At 39.2% G+C, this 16141-nt stretch overlaps 1 protein-coding gene across 3 annotated transcripts in view; it reads right to left on the reverse strand.

The window, feature by feature from the left end:
• The window catches only part of DCLK1 (doublecortin like kinase 1), a 246668-nt gene that overhangs the window by 160382 nt on the left and 70145 nt on the right, over nt 1-16141 (reverse strand). The gene's annotated exons all lie outside the window — the stretch shown is intronic.

Below are 16141 nucleotides of genomic sequence, written 5' to 3' on the forward strand. Positions count from 1 at the left end.
ATATAATTCAGATTGTCATTTCTTGGCTGACATATAGAGCTCCACAAAAATGAACCTTGAAAAGAAATGTGAACTTGGAGGAGGTAAGAAAACTTATAAGCAATTTATATTGGGTATTTCATGTACAAGAAATGGCAGAGTCACAACCAAAATAAAATAACCTAAGCCTGTTTATTTATGAGCTATAATTTCCAAATAACTTAAGATTTTTTAAATGTTGGATATGGAACCAAGCTTCCCAAAGGTCAAATAATCACAGGGGTTTTGTTGGGGTTTGTTTTGTTTTTGTTTTTTTTTAATTCATGTGTACCTCTATTTTTTGGACCAATGACATTTTACTTGTGCTAACACGGGCCTTCTGCCAGGAATAAAAGCAGTGTTTTATTGCATTCACGTCTACTCTTTGCCTGCTAAAATTCTGCATGTTTTTATTCTCCGGACTTACTGGTACACCTCTCGGGCATCTTCTTACACATTATGTCTCATGCCTGTGATGAACATTGAGTCAAGTGAAAGCAAAATGGTCAAAGGAAGACCACAAAACAGTGCAGAGGATTGTAGGGAAGTGTGAGATAGGAGTCAGTTCTGCAAGTCTTACTTGTACAGTAAAAGACTCAACAGCTCTGTTTATATTCCACTCCTTTATCTCATCAGTCTATGTTCCAGTTTAGTCTATAAATGGTTTGGGAAAAGACTATACTGTGTATTGTCCAAAAACTAGCACAATAAAGTCAATCCTGCTTGACCCACATGCAACACAGTTCAGCTGAAAACTCTTTATAACCAGACTATTCCTTAGAAACAATTTCCTTTGTGCTCTTCGCTTCTTGTTCACATCTGCAAAAGTTATACCCATGTACCCTAATATCTGCCCACATATGCCCACAGAAACAGGGCAACTGGTCCATATGCTATTACCCAGTGTCTAGGTAACAGGTACCACAACTTAAAACACCTCAGCCTAAGTTGTTCTGTGTTCAGCAATTAGAGGTTGGCTTCCAAAATAATTTATTTTCAACTTTTCTTTGAATAGCATAAATCACAATGCTACAGCTGCATATCTGGACAAGATACACACACACCTTTCCAAAGCCATTTGCTTGAATTTCCCTGTTGTCACTACTACCGAAGTATTCCAACAGCCCCACAAATTTCTCCACAGGGTTAAAGAATTTGGGTTGAGTAGGAAGGGGATTTCAAATCTTTCTTCCTAGAAGGAGAACCCTTAGGAACTTCCTTAAAGAACGGATGCTAAAAGGCTACTGTGACCTTGCTTCATATGAAACCCAGACTGCATTCTGACTTAAGCAGGAGGTTAATGAGTTGAACAGTCTGACATGTTCATTTGATAGGCAGTGATGAAAGGCCAGCTGTCAGATTTAATTTGTTTGAAGATAAGCTGATTTATTGCTTACAAGTAATATGGCTGGCACAGGGCATGTGTCTGAGTAATGGTGTATTTCAAACACTGCCACAGGAACATTCAATTCTGGTAGAGTACATTCACTGTTCAGAAAAATAAATGCAATTTTTGAAATGGTGTTTCAAGTTACCATTTTTCTGTATCTTCCCATGTGAAAAAAAAAGGTAAATATTTTTCTCCCAATTAAAAAAAGAAAAAATTACTATTTTTTTCATATTTAGCTGGTACACCACAACTAGTTGCTGCCACTTATATATATACATAGCCACTTTAATCATACTCACCTTTAAGTTTTAAAAACTGAACTGTAGTCTATTTATAAAGAGATTTGGGAAAGTTGCTTTGTTGGTGCTGTAGCAATCAATGCTTTCAACTCTGCATATTCCTTCACTTTCCACTCAAACCAGTATCTCCTGATAGTCTTATGCTTTACCACCGTTTTGGATCAAAAAGAAAGCTCACGGCTACTAAAAAACAAAGATCCAGAGAAATTAATTTAATGGCCAAAACCAGGCCTGCCACAGGACTCAGAGTGTCACATTACTTTTTAGTTAATACTGAACAAGGAGGTTTAAATGGGAAAAAGATTAAACAAATTGCCCTTACAGGATAACCAATGGAAGGAGAATTAAAAGCAGCAGCAGAGTCAACAGCGCTGAAGGACTAGAAGGTACAGAGAAGCTGAATGACAGGGTAAGAGGCAGCAGATTGATAGGGGATACCAAGGTGAATCAGGACAATCAGAAAGGACGGCTATAGTTACAGAGAAATTGGACAATGTACAAAAGTCAAATGAATTGCCCTTTTGCTGAGGGAAAAAATTAACCAAGGTAGAGGTTAAACAGAGCAAATTCTCAAGCTTTTTAATAGAAAAGAAAGAGTGAGGAGGCTGGGGGGGTCTCTTGGAGAAGGCAGGAACAGGGAAACGGAGATGCCCAGGTACCACTGCCTCCTCCAAGGCCAGGGGGTTCTGAGATGGAACAGCCTCCCGGAGGAGCACTGCCGAAGGCAGGAGTTCAGGCAGAGAGCAACACAAAGACTAACCTCATGTGAACAGAAGATTTTGGTTTTAAGATCTGAAGTGGGCATTCCAGAAAGAGCAAAAGAAGAGAAAGAAGGTAAAATCAGATACCCGGGTTTCTCTTGCCTCTGCTCCATTTTCTGCCCTTCTCCGCGTTCACAGGCGGGAAGCATTTGCTCACTGTGTTCAGACTCGGAATTCCCATCCCCACCTCCATGCCTACTCCACTTTTGGGTTTGCCTCTTGACGTCCACTGAAATTACTCTTGCCAAACTCTCGAAAAATCTCTTCCTTGTCCCCCCACCCAACCTCTACACATCGCTGTATCCTCGTAACAATTTCTTGCATCAAGGAGCAGTAGTGCAATATTTGTAAACACCATTTAAAAGTGTTTGTAAAATGGGCTGTAGAAGAGATTAAAATGGATTGGTATTTCACCTTTTTTTTTTTTTTCTTTTTAACCAGACAGAAAAGCTTAAAAGTACTTCAGTGATTCATTAAAAAGAGGACTCACCGTGGTAGTATTTACTTTATAAGGGTTATTTAAATAATACCAGGTACACAGATCTGGTATCAGGAAACAACGCAATGGCATTTTATCTTAAGTCAAGGGTATATATACTAGTGAAAATGAAGGCCATGAGTCTTCTTGTGAGGCAAGGCTGGAAAGAAATTGCATGAGCCCCAGCAAGAAACAAAGCATCTGCAGCCAACAGGAAGCTCACGTTTCACATTTACCCAGGGTTTCGTAGACATGATTTCTCAGGGAACAGGGGTTGAATTGTTCTCATTTTGCTTGGAAAGAAAGGGCTACAGTCCTCATGTGAAGAGGAAGCTCATGAGCCATTCACAATAGTAGCAGCATGAAAGAAACATTTATTGGTTTTGAGACAGGAAAAGAGGAAAAGGGAGTTGTATTAAGTGTCCTAGGCATCACCACCAGTGACAAGGAAGCCTCTCACCAGGCTTCACCACAGCCACCACTTCCAACTCTGAATGCCAACTTATGCCATGCCTGTCCCCGCAGCACCCAGTTACCTCCACAGTTTGACGTACTTGAGAGCTTCTCTCCCTGGTAACTGGCTGCCCTGTCAAGAAGGGCTTCAGATACTTGATGGCCTTAATATGTATTTCTTACAGCACAGGGCTTCAAAGTCAGTTTTGTATTTCAGTCTTGCGGCAGAGTAGCGTCGTGCCATCGGATCTCACTACAGCAATGTCCCCTCTTGGCCAGCCCTTGCTGTAAAAGCTGCCCTGCGCAGCACCTTCGCCTCTCAGGATGGTCTCTCGTGGGAAACCAGCACCCTCACCGTACGGTCCCTCTCCAGAGACGCTTGGGTCGCTTCTGCGATGAACTTTACAACAGCTACAGCTTTGAAAGCTGCAGGCTGCATAAAGAAATACAGGTGTATCAACTCGTATTGCTGTCATTGCAAGAGCTGATGCAAAAGTGGAAAAGAAATTAAAAGCCAGCACTGATTCCGAAGTTCTGCCAAGTGTATTCTGAAGTACATTAATTGTCTCTGTGACAGAAATTGCCCATCCAGGAGGACCGTTCCTGTCTGAAAAAACAACTACCTACTGAAAAGTCTTCACTCAGCCGTAAAATCTAACATGAAAATCTTGTTGAAAAAACTGCCAAAGGGCAGACCTTTAATGCAGGCAAATCTTTCTGCGGTATCTACTAAAACTTGTTGTTTTTCCTTACTCAGTAGCATCAAATGACTACATTTTCCCATCAATGCTCATAAGAGGGGAAATGCTCCGTGAATGTAAACTCACTGGTATGGCAGCATGCTTCTCCCGCTTTAAGCAACAGCAATTTTCCTGCATCCTATACTGGGATTCCTATGTTGTCCAAGTAAAATTCCATATAATACTGCTGGTTTTGTCTCTATTTGTTGGCAATTTCTGTCTCCCTTGTTTATGATCCATGCCCTCCTTGCTATAACCCCCGATTATCTCTTTAAATGTCTAAATCCTTAGGAACACTTGATATCCCAAAGCCAAAACAAAAGTACATATGTGCTTTCACAAATGCAGGCATTCCTAAACAAAGAGAGGATCGACAGTCTCCAGGTTTTTTTACTCCTGTGGCAATTTTAAGTGTCTCAAATTTATCATCCCTTCTGTCTCTAAAACAGACCTACAACATCGTCTAAGCTGTTACATTTTAAGTATGTGAGTAATGCAGCTTTGCCTCCTAAATCTTATTAATGGAAAATTTTTTTCTACATTCTTTTACTACAGTCCTAATTCTAGTTGGAACTGCTGTCATTACCTGGATTAATCCAATGGATTAACAGGTCACCTTTTTTCTTTTAACTTTTAAATTACTCTTTATTATTTTGTTGTTTATCATTCTTTTAACTTGCCAGTTTATTCCAATGATGATTTTCAAAAGGTAGCACATTACCAATTCAAAAAAAAATAAAAGCACATTACTTGTATTTATCTCCAAATTTGTAAAGTTCTGTAATTATGAATAAAATTCAAATGGGGCTGGTAAGAACAATTTTTTAAAAAACTGAAAATAAAGACCATTCTACTGCTAGTGAGATTAGTCTTTGAGTCACCACAAGCAATGTGACATCCTGCAAGATGCCACAGTGTACATGGTATGCCAAATTCAGATCAACCCTTCTGAAGTGCACGCTTTGCACAGCCAACATGCAGTGTAATATCTCTTTGCTTCTTGGAGTGTAGGTTACTCTTTCCTAAATACATATTGATATATTTGACACCTGCTTCCCAGCTAACAGACCTGGCCAGGTATGCAATGGTGTATTTATGAGTAGTGGGGTGGTCCACACACATTTTGTACCCCATGAGAACTTAGAGAAGAACAGTAGCAACGCTGAACCCTGATCCTAAATTTCTGGATGGTTACCAAAAGTCCCTCTGCTGAAATGCACTATATGATCCTAAGGGAATTTTCATGAAAAGTAGATTTAATTTGGATTTTAAAAAATTCCAAAATTAAACATACCTCTCTCATCATCCCATTGACATCTACAAGTTACCAAAATCTTTGTGCTATAACTGCACAGCAAAATCCTTTTGCATTAGAGCATCGTCCTTGTATTTCAAAAGCATTCAGCTGCTGTCACTTGGAATGCAAGACAATTGGCATATCAGCATGATCCAGGATAATATAATGCACTAGTTGAAATTAAGCCAAGCTCCAACATCATATCACTAAGCTGCTGCTGTATGCCAAGTAAATGTGTATCTGCAACGTCGCACACAGAACCTATTTGCAAAGCATTTAAATTAGGTTGGCACACATTTCAAGACCTTTCCACAATAATGCAGAAGAGCAATTATTTTACTTGCATTCCTGCTTAGATGTTAGGCCATAATTAACTACCTTACGGATAAAAAGCAGAGGTCACAAATACTTCTACCTGGAGACAGAAACTGGTGAAGAGATCAGTAGGAAGTTGGGAAGGGAAGTAAAATTAACCTGATGAAGAACAGTGTTTATGTAACTGAAACACATTATACTGCAGCATTAATTTTAGTTCCACGGGAAGGAAAGACGTAGGAAGCAGAAATGACATTTTGTCATTGAGCAGAACAAGGCAGGGTAACTCAGCTAGACAGACCCAGTAACATCAGAAGAAGAACACGGCAGTCAAAAAGATGGGCTCACAAAATCTATGAGCACTTCCATTAACATTTAGATTTATATACTCCACATATTGGAGCATGACAGCTGAGCTCATCAGAGCTTCAGGCAAGAGAAAAGCCTATGAACACAGGCGTTGATGACAGCACTAGTGACCTGAGTGAAGAGACTAACCTGAGACTACGGTATGTGTCAGCTGTCACGGTGACATCCAAGTGCCTGTTTTACTCTGGATTTTTACATATTAGGAAAAGTTAGAATTTTTTAACTCTATAGAGTTTATGACATTCAACAGCAGCTATCAGTTAACTGCTTTTAATTGTGATTTTATTTGGTTTCAGAAAGAACAAAGATAAAAATTTTCCGAAGTTTAAGTTTATAGACCTCATTAGGATGATGGGAAAGAGCAGCTTTAACGGACAGCCTTAAAATCCTGTAAAACTGATACTGTGAACACTGACCACAACATTTGCACAACCTTAGATATAAGTTGCAGATGTCATATTTTAGCAGAAACGGTGCAATCAACTCTCTACAATTCAAACTATGAGGAAAGTCTTTATGATACCTAACACATTTTAAAGCCACATGCCAGAACAGAACCTATTTAACTAACCCAAGAAAAGCAGGGGGTTTGGACAGGAATTACACTTCACAATAGGTTTTTATATTCTTATAACTTCAGTTTTGCCCACAACTCTGGTTACAGAAGATTTCCATGGGCAACACTGCAGCGTGAGAGGGGCACAGTGATGGAGATCCCTCCTGTGCTAAACGAAGTGCCAGGTTTGTTCCACGGAAGGTGGCACAGCGGAGAAGGTAGGTGGTGGGCAGAAGCCCTGTGTTCTGTCCCACTCTGGAGAGCCCTGAAAAAAGCACCTGGGGTTGTGCACTTCAGTAAAGAGCTAAGCTGAGTACTATAAAAAGTAGTCCTAAATAATCTACCTCCATTATGCTTTACAAAAATGGAATCTGGTCAGAGAACAACATTCCTAAATATTACTCGAGAACAATTTACATCCATTTCACATGTCAGTTCAAGGCAACAAACCCATATAGAAGAAAAGGCAAAAAAACCCCAAACCTAGAACTGCGCTGAACTAGAAACGTGTTAATTGTTTTTATATTACAACAGTATTTTAAATTCTGATAGAAATATATAGGACAGCCCCAGGTCTGTAAAGCTTACCTTTTATATACATCATACATCATTTAGGAAACAGAAAGACAGAAGAACTAATTTGTTAAGGAAGTATGTGCCGAGAAGTTTCCCATATTTTGCCCGGTCCAGTGCTTTTTCTACAGCACTACTTTCTGGAAGCAGACACTTTTTATAGGAAATGTTTTTTTGAACTTACAAAGCATGAGGAAAAGTGAAAACCAAACAAGACCTGGACTCATACCGCTATTTTTCATGAAAGCCAGGAAGCTGTTCTCACCTTGCCATGGACTGACTTTTCATCAAAGCTCCACAGAACACAAACAAACACTGCTTGAAGCAGTAAACAATTGCCTGAAATCATCAATAGCTTAGTAAATGTATTTCATGTGTCTCTAGAATGAACACCAAGATATGTCAAAGAACAGATGAAACCACCTAAGGTTTCACCTATCTCAAAACCAACTCCAGCACGTGCATAGAGTGAGGAATATTAATAACAAGTTTTGTCTCATAAAGAAGGCATCCAACGCAGACAAGCTACACTTTGATAAATAACTTTTGGAATGTCTTAGAAAATTAAGAAAAGTAATTTTTATTTGGCTAACAGCACCGCAAAGGCATGGCTCATCCCTTCCTGGAAACTTACTCTACATTCAAAAAACCTGCAAAAGCACTAGGACCTACAAAAAGATGTGGAGGATGACATTTCTGTTGATGAAAACTATAAACAGGGAAAAGATAAAGAAAATAAAGGCAGATGGGAGTCAGGAATGGTTAATCTTTTTTAATCAATGCAGAGGCCAATAATTTTATTTTGAAAGGTTTTCCTTTTCATTGCCTGTTACCATTCTTTACTGTAGCTTCAAGGGTGATGGTAGCGAAACATCCCTGTAGTGAAAATAATCTATTTTCTCAGCATAGTTGTTGGTATAGAAACTCCTCCTAGTGACCCCAGCTCATATAATCTAAAAATCTTTAAAATCTTGAAACCATCCATACTCCAGGCTTACCTTTAATTTAATCTTGGCCCGGTCTGAAATTCTGACTTCTGGAATCCAAACTAGACTGGTTTAGCCTTCATTAGCCCTACATCCATTCCTTAAGAACTTGCCACCTCAGAGACAAATCCTCTGCACACAGAAATATCACAGAGGTGAAGGTCTTCAGCTTGGACTACTGTGTTACCTCAAAGCGAAATCCGTATGAAAGGCCTTCTTCCAGTTCCCTTATTCCCCTGTTACTTGCTCACTTCCAGCTAAAACTTGTCACCGTCTCTGCACAGAATCCCTCCTGTTCTGTCTCTCCCCCAAGCTTTCCTCCTTCTTTGATCTTTTGGTACGTGTCTTGTCCTTCAGATGTTACTCAAATGACCCTCCCAGCCACTGATTTCCAGCAATTTGGGGAAGTTTTAAGGCAAGATTCCTTTTAGAATTAACCAACCTGAGTTCCACATCCTATTTATATTTGTCTCTAATTAATGCTGTGTATGTCCCACTGTCATTTTGTAAGAATCCCTGCATTATCAGCATTGAAGTTGAAGCTTACGTTTAAAGTATCAGTGTATACAGCCTATGTTTCTTTCAAATGCTACAAAATTCACCATGTGTAACTTTATAAAGCATTTTATCTATTTTTATACTGTCTTTCAAAAAATACTTATTACCAATACGACCATCCCTCCTCCACAGCTTTGCCTCCCACAAGAAGCCTGAATAATTGAAACTTTCATTTTACATGGAACTTCCACTAGTAATTACCCTCTAATAGCACCTTTCAAAATCAATTCAAAATGCTTAGCTCCCAGGAATAAGTCTTAAAAAAAAATGCTGCAAAGTATACTAGTCAGCTCCAGCTAATGGATACTTGAAAAACACTATTATTACTGGTGGGCTCAAATTATGTTTTTTCTAGAGGAGTCAACAGTGACCACTACCACAAACAGATATTACGTGACAAGGTAAAAATAAAAAGGTATTTTAGCAGACCCCACATCTTTCATACATTTGAACAACTAACAGTCTGCCAGGACTTTTCTACTCCCACTGTCCACATCAGAACAATAGACTAGGGATGAAATGGAAGACTTCAACGCAGCACTGTCTGAAAATGGATGCACAAGGGCAGCTTATGATCAACTACTGCAACCCAGCGAGTAACTCAGGGTGCCGCCATACCCATCACTTTTACAGCTGCAACCGCAGCAGTTTTGAAGTCTAAAAAGACAACCTTATATGCCAGGAATAATACCTAGAAAAAAATCCGCAGAGTTCCAAAACAATGACAAAAATGTGACAGGGTTGTTTTGGGTTTTTTTTAAACAGAAAATGAAATGCAGTGGATTTATAAATGAAAGGTATTGGAGTAACGACTACTGTGCAACATACGTAACATCACTAACCCCAAATCCTCACCCTTGGTGTTGAGCTATGCTGGGTGACTATCTATTAAACTAGCCAAGTGTGAGGTCTGTAAGACTTCTGCAAACTGTGGACCTTTTTAGTATCTCTCTAAGCACCATATACTCAAATGACTTATGCTTTTTACCAAGGCAAGACTCTGAACACCAGCTTGAAAAGCAGACACTGCCAGTGCAGAAAGCTGCAGCAGGGCTAATCTGCAGCAGAGTTCACTGTAGCTGACAAGAACATTAAGAAGTGCAAAGAATTAACACAGAGCTGCAGTTCTGTTCCAAAGAGCTTCTAATTATGATTATTCTGTAGCCATACTGCCTGCATTTCGACTCAGTTCAAAGTACTGCCACTTGTGTGGTTGAAGAACAGCTACATGTCCAATTTGGGTGCCATTCCCAGTCCCGTACATCTCCAGAAGTCCTGTCTAAGGAAACTTTCTGGTTTTGGTCTAAACCCAGAATACCAGTCCCTTCAAATCCTACGCATGCCTTCAAAGAAAAGTGGCAACCAGTTTTGGTTTTGAGAGAAAACTGCCTCATGCTCTTTGACAAGCTAAACTGTACAGATCTCTAGAAGCACCCCCAAGCCACAGTTTGGTTTTCCAAAAGACAGCACTGAATCACAGCAACACGTTAATAAAACAATGGTAGCAGCTACTTGGCATACAAGTCTGGAAGAACACCCTCTTGTATAGCACTTTACACTATCGCTCCATATGCCTGCCTTTAAAAAACTGCCCAACAGTCTTCTCTTCTTTCCAAGACTCTAAAAACCTAAAACTTGCAATCTGACCTGTTCTTTCTATGATTTAAGAGTAGCATCATCAAAAAAAAAAATTACCACCACTATGTGTATATGAAGAATAAATTCAGCAAAGCTTTAACCCATCAAAGAGCATGGTGGGAAGGAAACAAATCCAGTAAAACAATGCAAAGGTAGTGTAGGAGTAGCCCAGCCTCTGATATATGCAGGTGGAAGAGGTGGATCTTATTATTACACAGCAAAATCAACATGCAAATAAACAACTTTTAACAGAAAAAAAACCCTACAATAATACATCAGCAAATCCTTGGTTTGTCATCAAAAGTTACATTTTTATTTCTAAGTGGGTCTGTTTAACCTAGTCTAACTAAAAATTAGTCCAGTGAGTGGTCCAGCCTATTTTTTTGCCCTTTTTTTTGGTTTTGTTTTTTCTTTTAAAAAAAAGCCTGCAAAACTAAAGTGTTAAGATGTAGCTTGAAAATAAATAATCAAGACTTCATAACTACACAGGAAACGAGTCACCACGTGGTCCCCTTACTTCACAGGCAAGGGAGGTTTAAAGAATGTCAGAAGTCCTCAATAGCAGTTTGCAATTATAATAAAGTCACTTGATCTGCATTTAATGACAAACCATTCTTGGAGATTGTCCCTAAATACTGACAATTTTCAGCTCCAGTTCCATAGTTTTGCTCCTTTTGTGGCCCGGAGAAGAGCACAGGGAGCAACTGTTTGATGCTTGGTGATATTAGGGTTTTCCAGTAGATGTGGTAAACATATGCAAGCAGAAACGCCTACAAAGGAACAGAAAAATCAAAAATTTCTCTCTTCAGAGAGGGCTTCAGCAAAGAGCAGCAGAGGCTCCTGCCACTTGAATAACTCTTCGGCTATGAGAAACAGTATGATCCTGGCACTGAAACCATTCCCCAGCAAAAGCTTTTCAGGAAGCTGTTCTGGCATAGATTTCGATATACTGGACAACATGACTAAACAGGGTTAGCTACAATGGTTACATGCCAAAGTAGAATGGTGGCACGGTTTGGATTCACGTTATAAAATCCTAGTTGTTCCATTTCATTTCTATTGGAATAGTTAAAACTCAAGCCTAAATCTGCTTTAAACTTCCAGAACAGCTCCCCTCAACGTAACAGAAAACTTGCTGACTGCTGCCTTGTACACATAGTTATAACCAAACCCAAGTGTTTCTGGTTCCTGCTTTGATGGCAAAGAGATCCTACACCACCAAACAGATAGCAAAACGCTAACCTGGTCATATTAGTTTCGCAAGCCAACCACCTTGCAACAGAACAGTTTATTTTTTAAGCATGATAAGGAGATTCTCATTAAGTACCCAAAATCCATTCTGTCACGCATGCAAAAATTAATTCCTACTGTAACAAGTGGATTTTAACTCAGTGTTTTGTGCTCTTGTGTAAAACAGGCTGAAAAAACATTGGATATTTTCTCCTTGGGAAATGAGGATTTGGTTTAATTAAAACATTTTGTGAGAACATAGGCATTTCATCAATATTTTAAACAAAAACAGTGCCAATGTTTTTGAAGTGCTCCATCCTCAAATGGCATTGATATTTTGTTCCAATTAAGCACAAAACTCTGACATCTCAGAATCTCCCACAGAATGAAAATTCCCCGTGATCAGCTACAGGCTTGAAGGTTGAGTCTGCAAGTGGCTGTCATGATCCATTTTGAAGGGTACTTACTTGTATTTACAGCAGAAAAATTCTTCACGAGTATGAACTGGAAAAGTCTTGGAAAAAATCACCACAAAAGTAACAACTTCATATAAACTCTCTGCTTCTTCAACAGTATTTTTATTGTTCCTTGAAATGAAAAAATTGTCCACATCCCATTTGCAGCAAAACTAAGATTCCTTTCGAGAAAATCCACAAAAGCACGTGTTCTTAAAAGTACTGCCTCTTCAGTTTTGTACATACGTAAGCAGGATTGTTCCAGTGACAGTACCGAACCACCCTGAATCACCAGCTTACAGCAGCTGAGGGGATGAACAGTACTGACTGGTGGCTATATATTAGAAGACAACTAACGTTTGAAAGGATGAGAACTAACATTACAAGAACCACAGACGAATTTTCTGACAGGCAGGTTAGCAACAACTAGTAGCACCATAGGGTTAAGAAACAAGTCAATGGAAACATAGAAGATAATGTAAAGAAGGAATGGCAAAGTTAATTTCTTTGAGATTCCTTTTCATTGCCAAAGCAAAAAGGCAGCAAAAAGGAAAAACTTCTGCAAGTGAGCTGTTAACTAGGTAAGTGATATAAAACAGGATATAGTCTGAAAAATTTCATCATAAAGGATGAAATAATGCCCCTACCATTATCACCAAAGAAGGATGTTACACAACAGCTGCTCCAGTAAAGGTTTTGAATCCATAAACTTAGGGATATCTCATATTTAAGACCTCTAAAAGAGGCTGAATGAGGTGCTCAGAAGTAATAAAAGTCCAGAAAGACTGGCAAAATGGTCCAGTCCAACAATCAAGGGAACTGAACAGGGTTATCTGGATAACTAAAGAGTCTGGTCAATCAGCCACTGGGTTCTGGGAAAATAAGATGGTAGCTGATGTGGGGTTCAAGCAATTAAAAGAAGGAAATATAATGAATGACAACTGGGGCAGATGTACGGAAAACAGGTCTTGTTAAACTAAACTGATATTTTGTGGATGTGGAAACAGTTGCTTTAAATGAGGTGTGCTACCTATGATGGGTGAATTGGCAAACTTTAGTGCCTGCTGTAATGTTAAGACCAAAAAGAGCAAATAGAGCGTTTGGATGTAGAAAACGGGATCTGAAGTAGTGGTATAGAGCTGATGCTATTTCTGTGTTTTGGGCTAACGCAGATGTTTCTGGAACATTGTCTGCTCTAGGCCAGTGGCAGTAAGTTGGAGAGTTTAGAGAACGGCCAGTAGAACAACTGAGGAATCAGAACATACCCCTTTACTACAACATTCAAGGAGACCTGTCCATTCATCTTGTCAAAGAGAAGGTAAAAAGGACTACAGACTAAGCAGCTACACAGGAAACAGAAAATTAAGAAATTCTGTCTAGCTGACAAAGGTCTAATCAAGACAAATTACTGGAAGTTGGGGCTGGATAAATTCAGATCAAAATGTGCATCATATGTCTCAACAAGGGAAAATACTAAGCCACTTACAGTAACTACCAAGGGTTATGGTGGATTTTTCAATCCCTGGGAACTTTTTAAATACCAGTGTTTATGCCGTAGTGGATGATATTCAAATATAGCTACAAGCCTGGGAGCCAAAATGAGAACAGTAAACCCCTTTGTTCTCCTTTACATGGCAGATCAGGGTAGGTGACCACAACAGATCATTCTGATCTTTTAATCTCTGCACCCATGGATAATTTCCCCTCATTTTTTCTTTAATATATAACCACTGTGCTCTGTTATGGAGAAAGTCCTCCTACTGGTTCACAAGGCACTGAAAATACTACTTATTTTGTACTTCATTGCAGTTTTGAACTAAAGCCATTACAGTAACAGCTCATCACCTCAACAGTTTTAGGATGCTTATTTGCCCTGTTCTACTCCCTCAAGAAAGCAGCCCCAGTTAGTTCAGGAAGTGGCCTACTTGACTGAGAAATACAGGTCCAGCAAAAGCACCATCAGCAAGTATTGCACCTTCCACGGCGCTGTGTACTGTGTTCACAACGTTCTACAATAATTCAGTCTTCTCTTTCCAACAGGAAGACAAACCCAAGACCAAGACAAAACCTCACCACAGCAATGCCTTAACAACAACGGTTACGATCTCTTCACCTTCTAGTCCTCCCAGTAAAGAGATCTAAACAAAAGTGTGTGTTTTCCATCAGTAAATACCATGCTTCACTTAGATATTCGTCCCAGTCACTCCCCTCTGGTAAATCTCTATATTAACGTGACATGCTGCTGGCTCACAGGAAATCTTGAATTCTTTGCAGATGTTAGAAAGAAGGACGTAAGGTAGTCCTTTATGTTTTGTCACTAAATTAAGGATTTGTTGTGAAATGTCTTCCCATAGATTTAAGCACATCTGTGTGCTGACATGAGCGGTTGCCTTGGAAACCAAACTGCTCAAAATGTAATAAGGACAGAAGACATGTTAGCCAACAGCTTCAGAATTGTTCCCATCGTTAAACAACTACACCACTTGTCAATCTCTACAATATTACAGGAACTGCTGCTAAGTAATTCTATCAATAGATGCTTTATCCATGCAAAACAAGAAGGTTCCTCCCAGTAAGGTAGCTTCTACCATTTGTGCATTTATAGGGTTTTGGGCTGGGGTTTTTTGGATAGAGGGGGGGTAGATTTAGGAGACAATTACCACAGCCCTGGTTATAGCTAGTCATTCAGCACTCTTGGTATCCAGAAGGGAGTAAAACCATGCAGTGATGGTTTTCTGTGTTCCCCATTCATGCAAGATGGAGCCACAGTCTTCACTTAAACATTTCAATGTTGCCGACTGTCATTCAAGATGCACACACACCACTTAACCAAATGACAGCTGCTGAGGGGAACAACTTTCAGATTTGTCCATGCAGAAAAAAAAATTATTACTTGGCAAGTTCATGGTCTTTCTCATTCAACTGTAGAAATTGTACAATTTTCACCAATAAAAAATTAAATACTAGTCCAGATGACTGTTTAAAACATACTATACTGGCAAGTAAGTCATATTTGTAATACCATTGTAGTTTATTTCAATGTGGGGACAATGTGATACATACACACATTGATCTACAAGACTAACTTATGAAAAGCTATTCCTCTGAATTATGTAAAATCCTTGCAATATGATATATTTTTAATTATCTGTAATATACCAAACATTCCCTAAGTTTTGAATAAGGGATGCAGAATCACACATTAGCATGTAAGAGAAGAATTTTCAAAAGCATTCAAGGTCATCTTTGCTAGAAGACATCTTTTTCATGAAAAAAAAAAAAAAAAAAAAACCAAAAACCAAACATTGCCTTTTTAAGAAACGTGTCTCTGTTTCAGGAGATTTTTCATTAAATTCAGAAGTGGAGTCAGTTGTGCCCCTCTTTCAAATACATCCCATAGCCCCACAGGCAGGGCAAGGGGGAAGATGGAGAACCAAATTTGACCTTAAGAGAAATTAACCCATATACCATGATACCATCAGTGGCAGTGTGGATGCCATGAAGGTTCACAGAAATACGCATCCATGTTCTTTTGCTTACTGCTGCTGGGGATTCTGCATGTAACTCTATAGTTTAGATGCCATACTTATTAGAATTGTCTTACCAATATGCTCCTCAAAGACAATTTCTTCTGCCTCCACATCTTTGTAAGTACCACCTTTCACCTCTACAGTTCTTGGGGGAATCTATGAGAAGCCTAACTGTAAGACTTGCTTAGTTGTTACCAGTGACTGATTAAACAGTTTAAAATGGCAATCTCCTTCCAAATCAACGTTGTTCATTCTCCCCCCAAAGTACTCAAAAAGCAGAGGAAAAAAGGTTAAGCACATAATGCTTGGAGCTTGCTTCTACTTCATCCCCTTTCTTAGGGCTTAGATGACCCAGGATGTCCCAGACATCCAGCAGAGCCCCTTGCCTTAATCCATAATACTGCTTTTTCGAAGCAGCTCTTCATTCCTCCCCCTTTACTACAAGCTCTATCTTAGAAATACTCTCTTAAAATTCTTTTTATAGTTTAATTCACT

This window comes from Harpia harpyja, chromosome 17 (assembly GCF_026419915.1).
Source record: "Harpia harpyja isolate bHarHar1 chromosome 17, bHarHar1 primary haplotype, whole genome shotgun sequence".
Classification (NCBI taxonomy): Eukaryota; Metazoa; Chordata; class Aves; order Accipitriformes; family Accipitridae; genus Harpia; species Harpia harpyja.